Source organism: Phasianus colchicus, chromosome 5, assembly GCF_987193195.1.
Source record: "Phasianus colchicus chromosome 5, bPhaCol1.hap1.1, whole genome shotgun sequence".
In the NCBI taxonomy this organism is placed as follows: domain Eukaryota; kingdom Metazoa; phylum Chordata; class Aves; order Galliformes; family Phasianidae; genus Phasianus; species Phasianus colchicus.
Window position 1 is genome coordinate 35,691,840 of NC_143440.1, and position 12,138 is coordinate 35,703,977.

General features: G+C 38.6%; 1 long non-coding RNA gene across 4 annotated transcripts; it reads right to left on the bottom strand.

Moving 5' to 3' along the window:
• Positions 1-832: 832 nt before the first annotated feature.
• LOC149917850 (uncharacterized) lies at positions 833-11,888 on the bottom strand. Of its 4 annotated transcripts, none has more exons than XR_016466963.1 (4): positions 11,802-11,888; positions 9,583-9,786; positions 7,634-9,084; positions 833-2,044 (listed from the first exon to the last, which is right to left on the bottom strand). It is a non-coding gene; the product is annotated as an uncharacterized LOC149917850 (long non-coding RNA). The 4 variants fall into 4 exon arrangements; XR_016466961.1 differs by lacking the exon at positions 833-2,044 and adding an exon at positions 5,841-7,121; XR_016466962.1 differs by lacking the exon at positions 833-2,044 and having other exon boundaries at positions 7,302-7,797; positions 8,626-9,084.
• Positions 11,889-12,138: the final 250 nt, after the last annotated feature.

Consider the following 12,138-nt stretch of genomic DNA (forward strand, 5'->3'; position numbering starts at 1 on the left):
GTTAGATGCAGTTTAAGTGTATTTGCAGCAATTAGTAGTCACCTGCAGTCTGTCATCTGTTTCTGGGGGACGCCCCTCCTTGCAGACCTATCCAGATTTCAGCAGAACAGCACTATTTGTTGTGGTATTTCAATTGTGCAGTGCTGTTAACTTGTCTGGTTTCTTGCAAAGCAAGCATGGCATAGGGCTTCTCTGTTTTGAGCCCCAAGCAACTTGCTGACTTACTGCAGTCTGCTGCAGTCCTTCTGACAGCAGTACAAAGGATGCCCCTCTGGACTGCAAAACACTTTTGTAAACGTTGGTGCAGATGATATAAATCCTGGCCCAAGCCCCTTCCATGCAGTACAGGGGCTCAAAACCTAAATCTCTCTGGAGAGAAAATCAGGCCCATTAATTCACTGTGAGGACTATAAAAGGGATGTTATAGGAAGTAGGTGCTTTTCCTAATGTGTCACCCAGCTGGGAAAATTTCCATACCGGAACTGCTTGGGAGATTAAAGCAGGCTGCCAGCCCTGGGCTTGGTTATGGGCTGTGCAAGGGCACCTCATCTCCTGTAGCTCACAATAAGGGTATGACCCATCCCTGTGGCTTTGTAATGGGGTTGCATCCTTTCATTCTCTGTACGTACTGAAGCAAGTTCAAGTGTTGCTGATCCCTTTCACATCCTGGCCTGTATGGCCTGCCTGTTCCTTGGGATCAGTTAGAAAGGTACAGGGAAGATGTGGGAGAGGAAAATGGTGACAGTTTACAAGGTGTTTTTTGTTTGTTTTTTTGTCAGTGTCAGAGTAAAGCCATCGTGCTAAACTTACCAGCAACTCTGCAGGAACATTTTTGCGGCATTATGACTACCATTCCTAGACCTTTTGCTCCATCATCAAAGTTGTTTATTTCCTTAAGTGGCTGTAGAAGAGTGGAACAACACAGAGCTATTTATGTCATGGTTATCTAATTATCTTTGATATTAATTAAGAGGATTAAAAACTCAGGTTATATTTGTCAGAAATGTGCTGAATTGTTTCTTTGTAACTCATCACACATGTAAACTGCCTCTGAAGAGGCAGATATGAGAAAAATGAACACTTACCTCCCTTTCTTTTGTAAAAATTGCTCCTTCCAGAAGTCAGTGACTTGCTTTTCACTGAATTTCTTTTGTCTTTCATCATTTAGCAAGTAAAACTTCCCGCTTCTTACTTTTCTTTCTTTAAATGACTCAATTACTCAACAGGGAACATTGAGGCAGGTCTTATTAGTTCCAAATAGCAGGAGGCTTTGAAGCCAGCAGCAACATTTAGGTAAAGACTTCAGAATGTGCTAATCCAGGTAGTATATTCATTTAGGTAGACTCCATTATTCTTTACCAGAAAATACCCATTTTTCTTGGTTGTCTTAATGAAAATACCAAGAACTTAGATTCCTTGTATGTTTCATTCTTAATGCTGGCCCATGCAATATGTTTAAAGAAGCTGTTTTAAAAAATACATTTATTTATTCAAAATGTGTAGATATTTATCAAAATAGAATTGGTAACAATTAGGCTGTGATTTTCAAAACTGAATGTATTGCAACTATTTTCTAAGAACAGTTACTCTCAATTCTAGTATGTTGTCATTGGTCATTGTTAAAATTATTTCTGTTTCCTATTATGTGCCTGATTTTGAAATGCTGTGACAAAAATAAATAGGTGTGCAAGTGCTTCATCTCTTTTGCTAAATATTTAATGATAGGATATATACCAGATATATTTGCTTCTAAATCAAACTGTAATTGATTGTGTCAGTTTTTGTAACATTCTGTTCTAAAAGCATACAATTTATATTTCAGGACATGCTGTAACTTACATTTGTAATGTTATTTTGATCTAGTTGATGCTAATACTGAGGTTTGAAAGGAGCAATCCTACCCCCTCATCATCCCTTTTTAGAGTGCAGTTGGTGTGGCTGGGTGAAATAACTCATGGATAAGAAATCTGCCTTGTAACCTCCATTCCTGTGGTCCTGTTCTGAGATGGCTTAATCAAGTGCCCTTGGAGTCTTCTCCTGCTATCTGCAAAACAAATAGATTTGTCACAAATGTTAACAGCAGAGGCAAGAAAGATTCTCAATATGTCATGGTAGATGTCATTTGAGAAATCCACTTTATGTTATATTGCTAAAATAAAATGCAAAAAGATGGCATAGATCACAGCTTGGATTAGGTAGCTGTTGCCAGAAGGGAAATTGGGCTATAGCCCAATTTTGTAATATTACAGAAACATACAGAAGGAGTGGAATGATTTCATTCTCTAATACAACCACCTTAAACTACAGTTAGTACAAAGATACCATTTTCATTTGCATACGCAATATTTGATGCTTACATACCTGGAAGGTACAATATTTCTGCAGAAAGTACCCATGTGCTCACATTTGGCATACCAAAGAGTACCTGCTCCAGGGAACAAACAGATCTGAAGAGGTGTAAACCTTTCTCTACAAAAGGATGTACTGTGTGCTATCAGAACTGTTCAGAAGCTTTTATGCTTCAGATTCCTCTGTGTCTATAATTTCAGCATACTTATACAAGGACACAACTTTTGGCACATTTATGTGTGTGTTGTGCCTAACACTACTGCCCCTAAAACTGGTATGCTTTGGCATTCACTTTGCATATATATCTGGCTGTAAATATCCCTGGAAACTGCCAGTGACTGAGCATTGCTGGTGCTGCTGCCTACACCGCATACAGTGGAAGTTGCTGGTGTGCTTTGTGCTCCCTTTTGGTAACTATGAGTTGTTTGTTCTGTGGAACAAGTTGTACTTAGTAAAGAGCAGTAAGATAAGCGATATCTTCTTCAGCTGTTGTGCTAAAATAACCAAATGAAAGCCCTGCCTCAGCACTTCAGAAGAATTTGATTTTTCCTGTTCCTTAAGTTAGGAGCACAGTTCTTCTCTCCCCATTGCCATTCTGACAAGAGCTGCTTATCTGATTGATCTCTCAGTTACTCTTTCTGTTACACCAGAGACAACAAAAGGAGGAAAAAGGTTGAGATTTAAAATGGCTTTTACAGAACAATTAAAATACTCTATTAAAAATAGTATTATTTATATTGGATTAAGCTGTCTAGATATGACGCATGTAAAAATGGAAATGCTTTTTTATAGAAGCTCGCAAGCAGTTGATTCAGAAAACAGTGAGTGGACATCCCTTCTGAAGAGGAAAGGTCCTCTCGAGCGTGTATAAACAAATGCTGCCAGCTATTCTTCAAGAAGAATTCTTAACTATCCATCACAACTACTTCAAAGTTGCTTGGCACAGCAATATATTGTAGTGTACTTCCTGTGCAAACAAACATCTAAAAATGCTTCTGCTTATGCTCATTAATATAAGTGCCTTCAACAACATATTGAAAGTGACTTCTACATCTGGTTTCCTTGAAATTTATTAATAAGCACATGCTGTTTAATAAATGATTTTTTTTTTAATAAAAAGCATTCAGAATTCATGTTTGGGAGATTAATTTTTTGTCTTTTCAGACAGCAGAGAAAATAGATGGAATTTTCATTTTTTTTTTTTTTCTATGTATGTATGTGCTGTGGATTACCTGTATTTTCTGCCAAGATACCAGGTAGTGCACAAAAGGGTGAGCTTTGCAAAGGTCAGGGAAACCATCCTTTAATGACAACGAGACAGTGAAATGCTGAATTGGGAACCCACCCTGGAAGGTCACACTGTGAATAATTTAAAGAAAGAAAAACTGTACTGGTTGTGCTTCATGATTTTGCATTGCAATGATGGCCTTACCCTGCAACAGTGCAGCCATCTGGATTTCTTTTACAGCTGTTACTGGTTTTTGTTTCCACGCTGAGATGTGGTTAATTAGAGCCTACTCTTTTACCATTTGGGTTTGCATTTTGAGGATGCTTCCTTGTGGGCTGGAGCTTTGATGAGCTAGTCAAAATCTCTTGGTTTCCATTGTGCTTTTATGTAGGATATACCCCCCTATATGCGTGGCATACCTCTTGGAGAAATTACAATTATCAAGCTAGTACAATGTGTATATGGCCTGTCAGGGTGTCTGAACATTTGCTGAGTATTGATTTTTCTGCACTATGCGAATTAATGGGAAAATTTACATCTTGAAGTCTCCTTTCTGACCTACTGCTTTAAACAAATTGTAGAGAGGGCATTACAAAAGCTGGGATCTGAGTGATGGCCAAGGGAGGGTGATGTGTGAGTGCTTGGAGTCTTTGCACCAGTTGGAACAATTAAAGCTAAGCAAAAAAAATGACAGAAAAGTGCAGAATGGTGTTTTATCCTATTTGAAACCAGATTACGTCAGAAACCAAAAGGTTCCTCTCCTGTGACAGCTTTCAAATAGCCTTCACAAACTGTCACCACCTGATGCAGTCGAGGCGTGTGTCATTGCTGGCCTTTTCTGGCTTTGTTTCCAGGGCAGAAAGAGGTCACAGTGGCTAAAATAAAGTTAGCATGAGTTTTCAAAAAGGTTTGTATTTGAAAACACCTCTTATGTATTTCTCCATATGACCTCCAGTTCTGGGCAAACAAAAGTGAAGGTGAGAACAGAAAAGTCAAGAGCTAATATTGACTCGAAGTGCTCTTAGTTCAGTACTGCCAAACCAGAATTTGCAGACCATCAACTGCACGAAACCCACCATCTGCTTAGGATGGATAAAGAAACAAAAACTAGAAGTTCTTTTATTTGCTTATGGATTTTTTATTTATTTATTTAGAGATTTTATTCACAAATTTCTCTCTACAACAGAGGTGGAACCATTTTGTTTTAAAAAATACTGAACTCTCAGCGCTGCAGTGTACAGGTTAAAAATAGGAGTACTTTAATGAAATAGCTAAAGTGGGCAAAATTGCAGGTTGTTGAGATACAGGGCAAAAACACATTGCTATTAAATTGTTGCTTAGACAGTGACAAAAAGGATTCGTTTTTTGTATTTCTCTACTTTAATGAAGCCGTTGGATGAATAAGGCAGCAAATAAGGCTAATCAATAAAAGAGGACGTCCTGTGGCAGCAAACAGACTGGCTGCAATGCAACAAAGTGTAAGTACTGAGTGAATTAAGATCTTGGATAGAATGATTCTTTGAAGGGGCTCACATCTCCTGCGACAGCTGGACCTGAGTGAAAAGAGGGCTGACTTTGCTGCAAGCATCCTCATTCTCTCTTACATCACAGACACAGAAAATTATCCTGCTGGGACACCTTGCCACTGCACCTTGCCACAAATACAAGTTTACATTTGCAGGAGGCTCAGCGTGCCCCAGTGTGCGTAGATGCTGCAGCCTCAGTCAGGTGCAGGTGTTGGATGGGTTCTGTATGCTGCATCTAACTTCCTCCTGACACTTGGATGATGGCAAGGAAAGACTGTATGCAGCATATGAATTACTGTAATTTCAGCTCTTTTGTACTAAGCAGATCTCTACTGACAGCGTTAAGACTGAAGCTGTACCTCTGATGCACCAGACACCATAAGGCTGGGAACCTCCTGGAAAAATGGTGTTTCATCAATAAATGTTGACTGCATAAAACCCAATTAATTTACATGCTGATTTATATATTTTTTCCTTTTATCTAGTTCCTGTTCTCCTTCCCTTTTGTTTCTCCAGTTAGCAATGTTGCAGTCTTCCTTCACCAATGGCATCTCTCAGTCCCAGTTCTGCTTCCTGTTAGACAGGCTCCAGGTGTTCAGAGACCCAGGAGTCACTTCCATGCATTATTCACAACTTCATCTCTCCACCCCCCCCTTTTTTTTTTTTTTTTTTGTTTGTTTTTGTTCTAGTCATGTAATTACATTTTATTTAACTTATAATACTTATAAACCCAGACTCTCTGCCTTTGTTTCCCCAGCCTTGGGCCCTTCTTCTGCTAGGTTTGTAAATATTTAAAATTTAAAGATTCAAATTTAATTACATGTTAAGAAATTTTGCTGAGCTTTTCATTTTCTCAGAATTGTTCATCTGAACAATGCTTCTTGTATCCTCAGATTCAGGCAATGTCTCAAATGTGCATAAGAAACCTGAGAAGTGAAGGGGTGACTGAGTCATACGAATTTACTTTCTTGACTTTTTGTTCAGGGCATTTCTTCACATGAACTGCTTTCCTATTTGTACTTCCTCTCTATTTCTTCTTCCTTGGTCTGATGAAAGAGTGCTAGCACAAAGAGCTCCTCAGTAACAACAGCCTTTGTGTGGTAAAGGGCAAAGAGGTGAGCTACTTCCATCCAGGATGGAAAGAGAGAGATGAAAAGAAGGACACATGAGGAAATGTATTCACAGCATGAGCATTAATAACTGGTCTCTGCCAAACACTTTAAGGTTGGTGCTTCTGGCCATGTAAAATGTCTTGATCACAGCTGCCAAGTGAGTCAGTATGTTTTCTGTATAAATTCAGAGGTATGACCCAAAGAGCTTCCTGTGGCAAATGACAGTTCTTACAGCTGACAGATTGCTGTACTGTTTGTAGTCAGTCTCTGCCACCCCAAAATCCTGGTGTCTGCCTGCTTGAACAGAGTAAGACAGCCTGCATTTTCCAAATGACCAGCAAGTTTCCATTTTCATTAGATGTTGACATGCCTAGTTTTGGCATTCTTGTAACATAACAGCAATCCCTGTACACTTCTTAGTCACAGCCAGGGCTTCTGGGGATTTCGAAAATAATGTACTAAAATTGTGAGGTAACAGATGTTTGATATATAGATAACATCAGTGACTAAAAGTTGTTTTGAGAGCTAGGAGAACCATTGTTCTGAATCTGTGAGGAGCAGAGCTTCTCCACTCAACTCAGTGCATGCTTCAGCTGAGGGAACAGACTCATGGCGTTCTCAGACAGCTCCACAGCTGCTAAAAGCAGTGATCCAGAGCTGCGCGTATTGAGAAGAAAGAAGACAGTAATGTAATGGCTTTGGAGCAAAAATGTTGTGACGCTGTGTCATGACGTCCCAAAGGTGGTACAAAGAGAAAGAGAGGAAAAGATGGAGAGGATAATATCTTAATTTCTTCCTTTCCCTAACTTCTGCTGACTTCTGCTGATATTTTCCCCTTTGGGTCTGAAGGACAATCATAGGCCTTTGGGGAATGGCTTATTCACCTCCAAATTCTGGATATATTTGCTGCAGAGGAAAAATGATGAAGACAGACGTGGTCTCTTCACTCTAATGTCCTTTAATAACCCATAATCTGCTTGGAAGCTTATTTCTGTATGCTAATACAATGGATTTGCAGTTCTGAAAAATGTCAGTATCAGGACAGTAAACAGACTTTTAGCATGCAAAAAAAAAAAAAAAAAAAAAGAGATGTTCATGACCTCATAGGCTCTAGTAATCACTGTTGTTAATTAATAAGTCTATATTATCTCTAAATTGAAGTAATACTGTGAGCCACCTGTGCTTACTGCTTAACTTTACCTAACTGTCCAGTCATTTGTCACAACAGTGACTAACCAAGACGCCAAGTCCATATGCAAATGTGTTCTCTTGCTCTTAAGGGACTGTTAGTTAGCAAGCTGCCCATTTAATTCTGAACACGTGGGAACTGCTGTGTAGTGTGAATATGATGGACCAGCAGACTTGTTTCAGTGCCAAAATGCATCACAATCAGACATAATTTTTCAGTGCCACATTACCTTTCAGGGAACTCTCCTGACACATGCAGGCTTTTGTTTTCTTCTTTCTGAACCACCATTAGATGCTCAGGGATCCAGGAAGTGAAACCCACCATGAGACTTGGGAGTACTTTACATGGCTGGCACACAGCCTTCTTTTTCTTCCAATTCTGAGGTAGAAATGGCTGTGAAAGAATTTAGTTGTCTTTTTTTTCTTGCTTCCTGTTACTTTTCAACAACCTCTGAACTTGCATTTATACCAGGATTATACCAAGAGCTGTGGGATTGAAATTTATGTGAATAAAATAATGTTTTTTTAAAGTGCCGATTATTTAGTAGGGGCATGTGATATGATTTGGCATGCTAACAGTATGATGCTGAATGTGATACCTAACACACCTTAGCTCTATGCCCCCAGTTTACAGTGGGGTGCAACCAAGGAGTTTCAGCCTCATTAAGTACAACCTGCACGTACTATTATATAAAGCTATAAATGACAGCTATGAACTATGAGGCTGCTTCTGTTTGATGTAGTATTTTGTTGCAGTTCTGACAGACCAATGTGAGGTGTGAGGGTGCAGAGTATCTTTTAGGGAATCAGCGGGGAGAACTGGAAAAGCTAAAAAGCTCTCAATACCAAAAGTTTGCCTCTGGGTTAGAAACAGAAACTTCAGCATACAGCTTCAGTGTTCCAGTTGATATGAAGAAAGACAAAACCTCGCCCACCTTTCCAACTCCACCAAGAGGTCTAACAAAAGATGCTGCTGCTAACTTTAAACTTTATAAGCATTACAGTATTCCTTCTAGGAGATGTACAATGTAAAGGTGAGGCCCAGCCTTACTTACAGGAATGGTATTTCCTAACATCACTGGCTTGCTGGTGCAATAGAGTGGCTCCAGTCTGTCCTGCTCCTTCAACAGCTCTCAGATGGGAGTTGTATGTCCTACGGAGGTGCTAGAGAAGCTCAGCAGACTAGAAACACTGAATCAATGTATATTTTCTATGCACTTACATGAGCTATTATCCCTCAGCACAGCTCATTCTTCAGGCTGCTGTAGTCAGTTCAAGAGTGACAGCAGGCTGCCAAGACCATGGTTATTGTGAGGCAAATGGAGCTCTGTAAATTTGTGAGAAGCAAAGGATCAACAAATATTAAATAATAAAGTAAAAAGTGAGAATAGAGCACAACGCTGTCATTGCTTATATTCAGTCATGCCATTGGTCATCACTTTCACTCTGTTTTGTCTTCCTCATTTTATGGACAGTATTATTAGCTCTATATACTCAAATGTTCCTATAGCATTGCACTGACCTGTAGCTTTGCCTCCTTTTTTTGTGGAGCTCTTTGCCTACCTTTTTGTGGAGCCTTCCTTCTCTTCATCATTCATATCAATCTTTATTTTGTTTGTCACTTACTGAGAATGGGCAGCACCCTCTCCTAGTGCTGTGCGCTGGTCAGGCAAAATGAGGTCTGTCAAAACAAAATTTAAAAAAGGTTATTTCTTTCCTTCCTGCAGGGCTCTGCAACAGTTTGAGTCTTGAGCATCAGCAGGGCACTGAATGGGACATGGTATTTTAAAACTGGACAGAAAGTACAGTCCTCTCACAGTTCATGGTATCATGGATGATTGATCATTGTAGCAGTTTATTAGTCTGATATTTCACTTGCTTTCACATTTTGAATTGATTGGAGATTTCTGTATTCCCAACAAGCTAGGGAAACCTCAGAAACCAACTTAGTATTATGCATGCTTGGAAATTTTTGAATAGACCTTCTTCTTTCAGAAAATTTTATATTGAAATTGAAGGATGCTGATTTGGGGTTGGATCTTTTTGCTTGTTTCTATTTTTTCCTGTAGATTATACTATTATATAACTTCAATGTTAGTTAGTATGAAATGAAGTATAGAACACACACACACACACACACACACAAAGATGTAAACAAGAACGAAACATTTTTACTTACTGGACTTTATTTTTAATGTTGTTAATTTGTTGACAAATTCCCATTTTTCACTCCATTTTGGAGAGAAAATATTTTCTAGCATCAGCAGTTCATGACAAGGTATCTTCTGCATTCTGACCAGCATTCTGTGTTGAACCACATTATTTGTCTTCCTCTTTCCTGTTGGCTGTGCTGTGCAACTTTTTCTGTGGTCAGTGGTGTTACCTGGTAGGAATCATTAGAAATGCCTAAGTATCAGCAGTGAGAAAAGAATTTGGCAGCAGTGAGTGACTCTTGCTGAAGAAATACAGAGAATGTTTGGCTAATGGAAAGAAAATGGAGGAACCTTTCTGGCTGCAGTTCTGATTTTGGAAAGTCTAATGGAAGAGTTCCAATAATGTTCCTATCTATTACTTGCATGGCAGTGTTCTTGGCAGAAAGGAGATGAGACAAAGAGAGTCCCTGGGAAAAGAAAGCAGAAGATGGAAAGGGGAAGGAAAAAAAAAAAAGGAGAAACACGGTTAATGGAGTTTGCACAACAAAATAGTAAAAAAACTTAAAAAAGAATTCTGAACAAGTGAAGGTGAATGATCAATAGGTGCCTAAAAGAGAAGAGGGGGTGGCCATGACTGAGAGGCTACAGAAATCATAGGGAAAAGTGCAAAAAAAAAAAAAAGAAAGAAAGAAAAAAGTGACATTTTCTTTCAAGTAATCATGTGGAAACGAATGGTTCTGAATGTGAGGTGCTGTTCTCTGAGTATTGAGAAAGCAGCAAATAGCTTGACTTCTGGTACATTTTTCTTGTCTATATTAATATCTCAGGAGGCATGGTATTGCCCTAAAGTCTTATGATAGGGATAGTCTATACTGTGAACATCCAACAGTTTTAATCTATCTAGCCACCATATATGTCACAGGGCAGCAGAATCATGCAATTATTCTTTAATTATATGATTAGTTAACAGGGTTTCCTATTAAGCACCATGTAACTACATGAAGATTACTATGTAATTACCTTTACTAGATCCAAAATTAATTAGCATATAACCTGTATTCTTGCCTTTGGGTTCAGAAGGCTATAATCTTGTAATGATATGGTGCTCACTGTGTTGTTATCCTGCCACTACATGCTAATTTCCATGTAGTTAAATGCAAGGTAGTTTTCGTACCAGTAGTATTTGTGCCCTCTTACAGTTATCCTATAAACTTGTGCCCCTGTTGGCTTTGACAATGACATAAACCAATTACATTTTCAAATTGCCCTTGTGAAATGCTTTTGTTATATCCCTTTCTTGCTGCTATGCTGTAAACTCAGCTGGATGTGAACTGTAAAAACAATCATGAGGTAGGCAGCTTGATTGGCTTCATTCATTTGCTTTATGGCACCAAACCTAGTGCAAAATGTACACATCCATGTCACTGATGTTTACTGCTCATTTGTTACAAGCAATGAGTTCTAGGTAGTAAATGTTGCAGGTAATGCAGCATTTCAATAATCATAATAAAGTGATGTGTACTTTCAAGATAAGTGTCTCTGTCCAAGTAAGGAGTTTTAGCAGAGGTAAAGAATTTCTGCATGCTGTTTCTCTTCTAAAACACAGCTGAAATACTGGTGAGCAAAGCTAACTTGGTTTATAAACACAGGTTAGGTTGTATCTTTTAGTAGATGAATAAAATATTTTAGAAGTGTTGGCTCTATCTTTTTCCATATGTAAGAGCAAATAAACTGTTCTGCAATGTATTTTTTGCTATTCAGTTTCTAATAAAGAGCTCCATCATACTCTCAGCTGGGACAGGACAGCAAAAATGACAATATAAATATAGTCAGTTTGATTTTTTGGTGGGTTGGGTTTTTTTGCTCATTTTTATATGTGGATTGTTTTGTTTTATTTTGCTTTCATTTTGCCTCCTGTTTCCTTTGCAGTGGTTTTCTGTGGTAGAAGAGAAGTAAAAATAATTTTTCATTGGGCAAGAGTTGAGCTAACCTAAATTGTACTCACTCTGTGTAGGACACAATATTTTATATCCTGTAAATCTGTATCACTTTATACAGGAATGGTATAAACTCAACTGTTCCTCCTTCAGCTTTGAAACTTACCCAGTAATTTGCCATTAAAATGAATAGTGTTTTTCAGGTGTTGCTTCTTAACTACAATAATAATTTCTGCACTGATAATTTTCACTGTGCACAGTATGTGATTTCAGAAGCTAATGCCAGTTATTAGGATATAAGTATGTACCTTGTCAGTAGCTTTTTCCAATAGCTCCCCATCCCATCAGTCTTCCTGTCTGGTACCTATAAGGACAGTTAGTTTGGTCAATCAGCAGCAACATTTTCATTGAGTCATTTGTAAAGTAAAGAGAGGGAAAAAAAAGTATCAAATTAGTAACTGAGGGGAGAATGGTTGTCTTGCAATTTTTATCTTAAGTATTAATTACAAGCAGAGAATCAAAGAATCATAGAGTCATAGAATATCCTGAGTTGAAAGGGTCCCATAAGGATCACTGCGTCCAACTCCTGGCTTCCCACAGGATCACCCAAAAATCAGACCTGAGAGCTCTCATCAGACTGAGAAT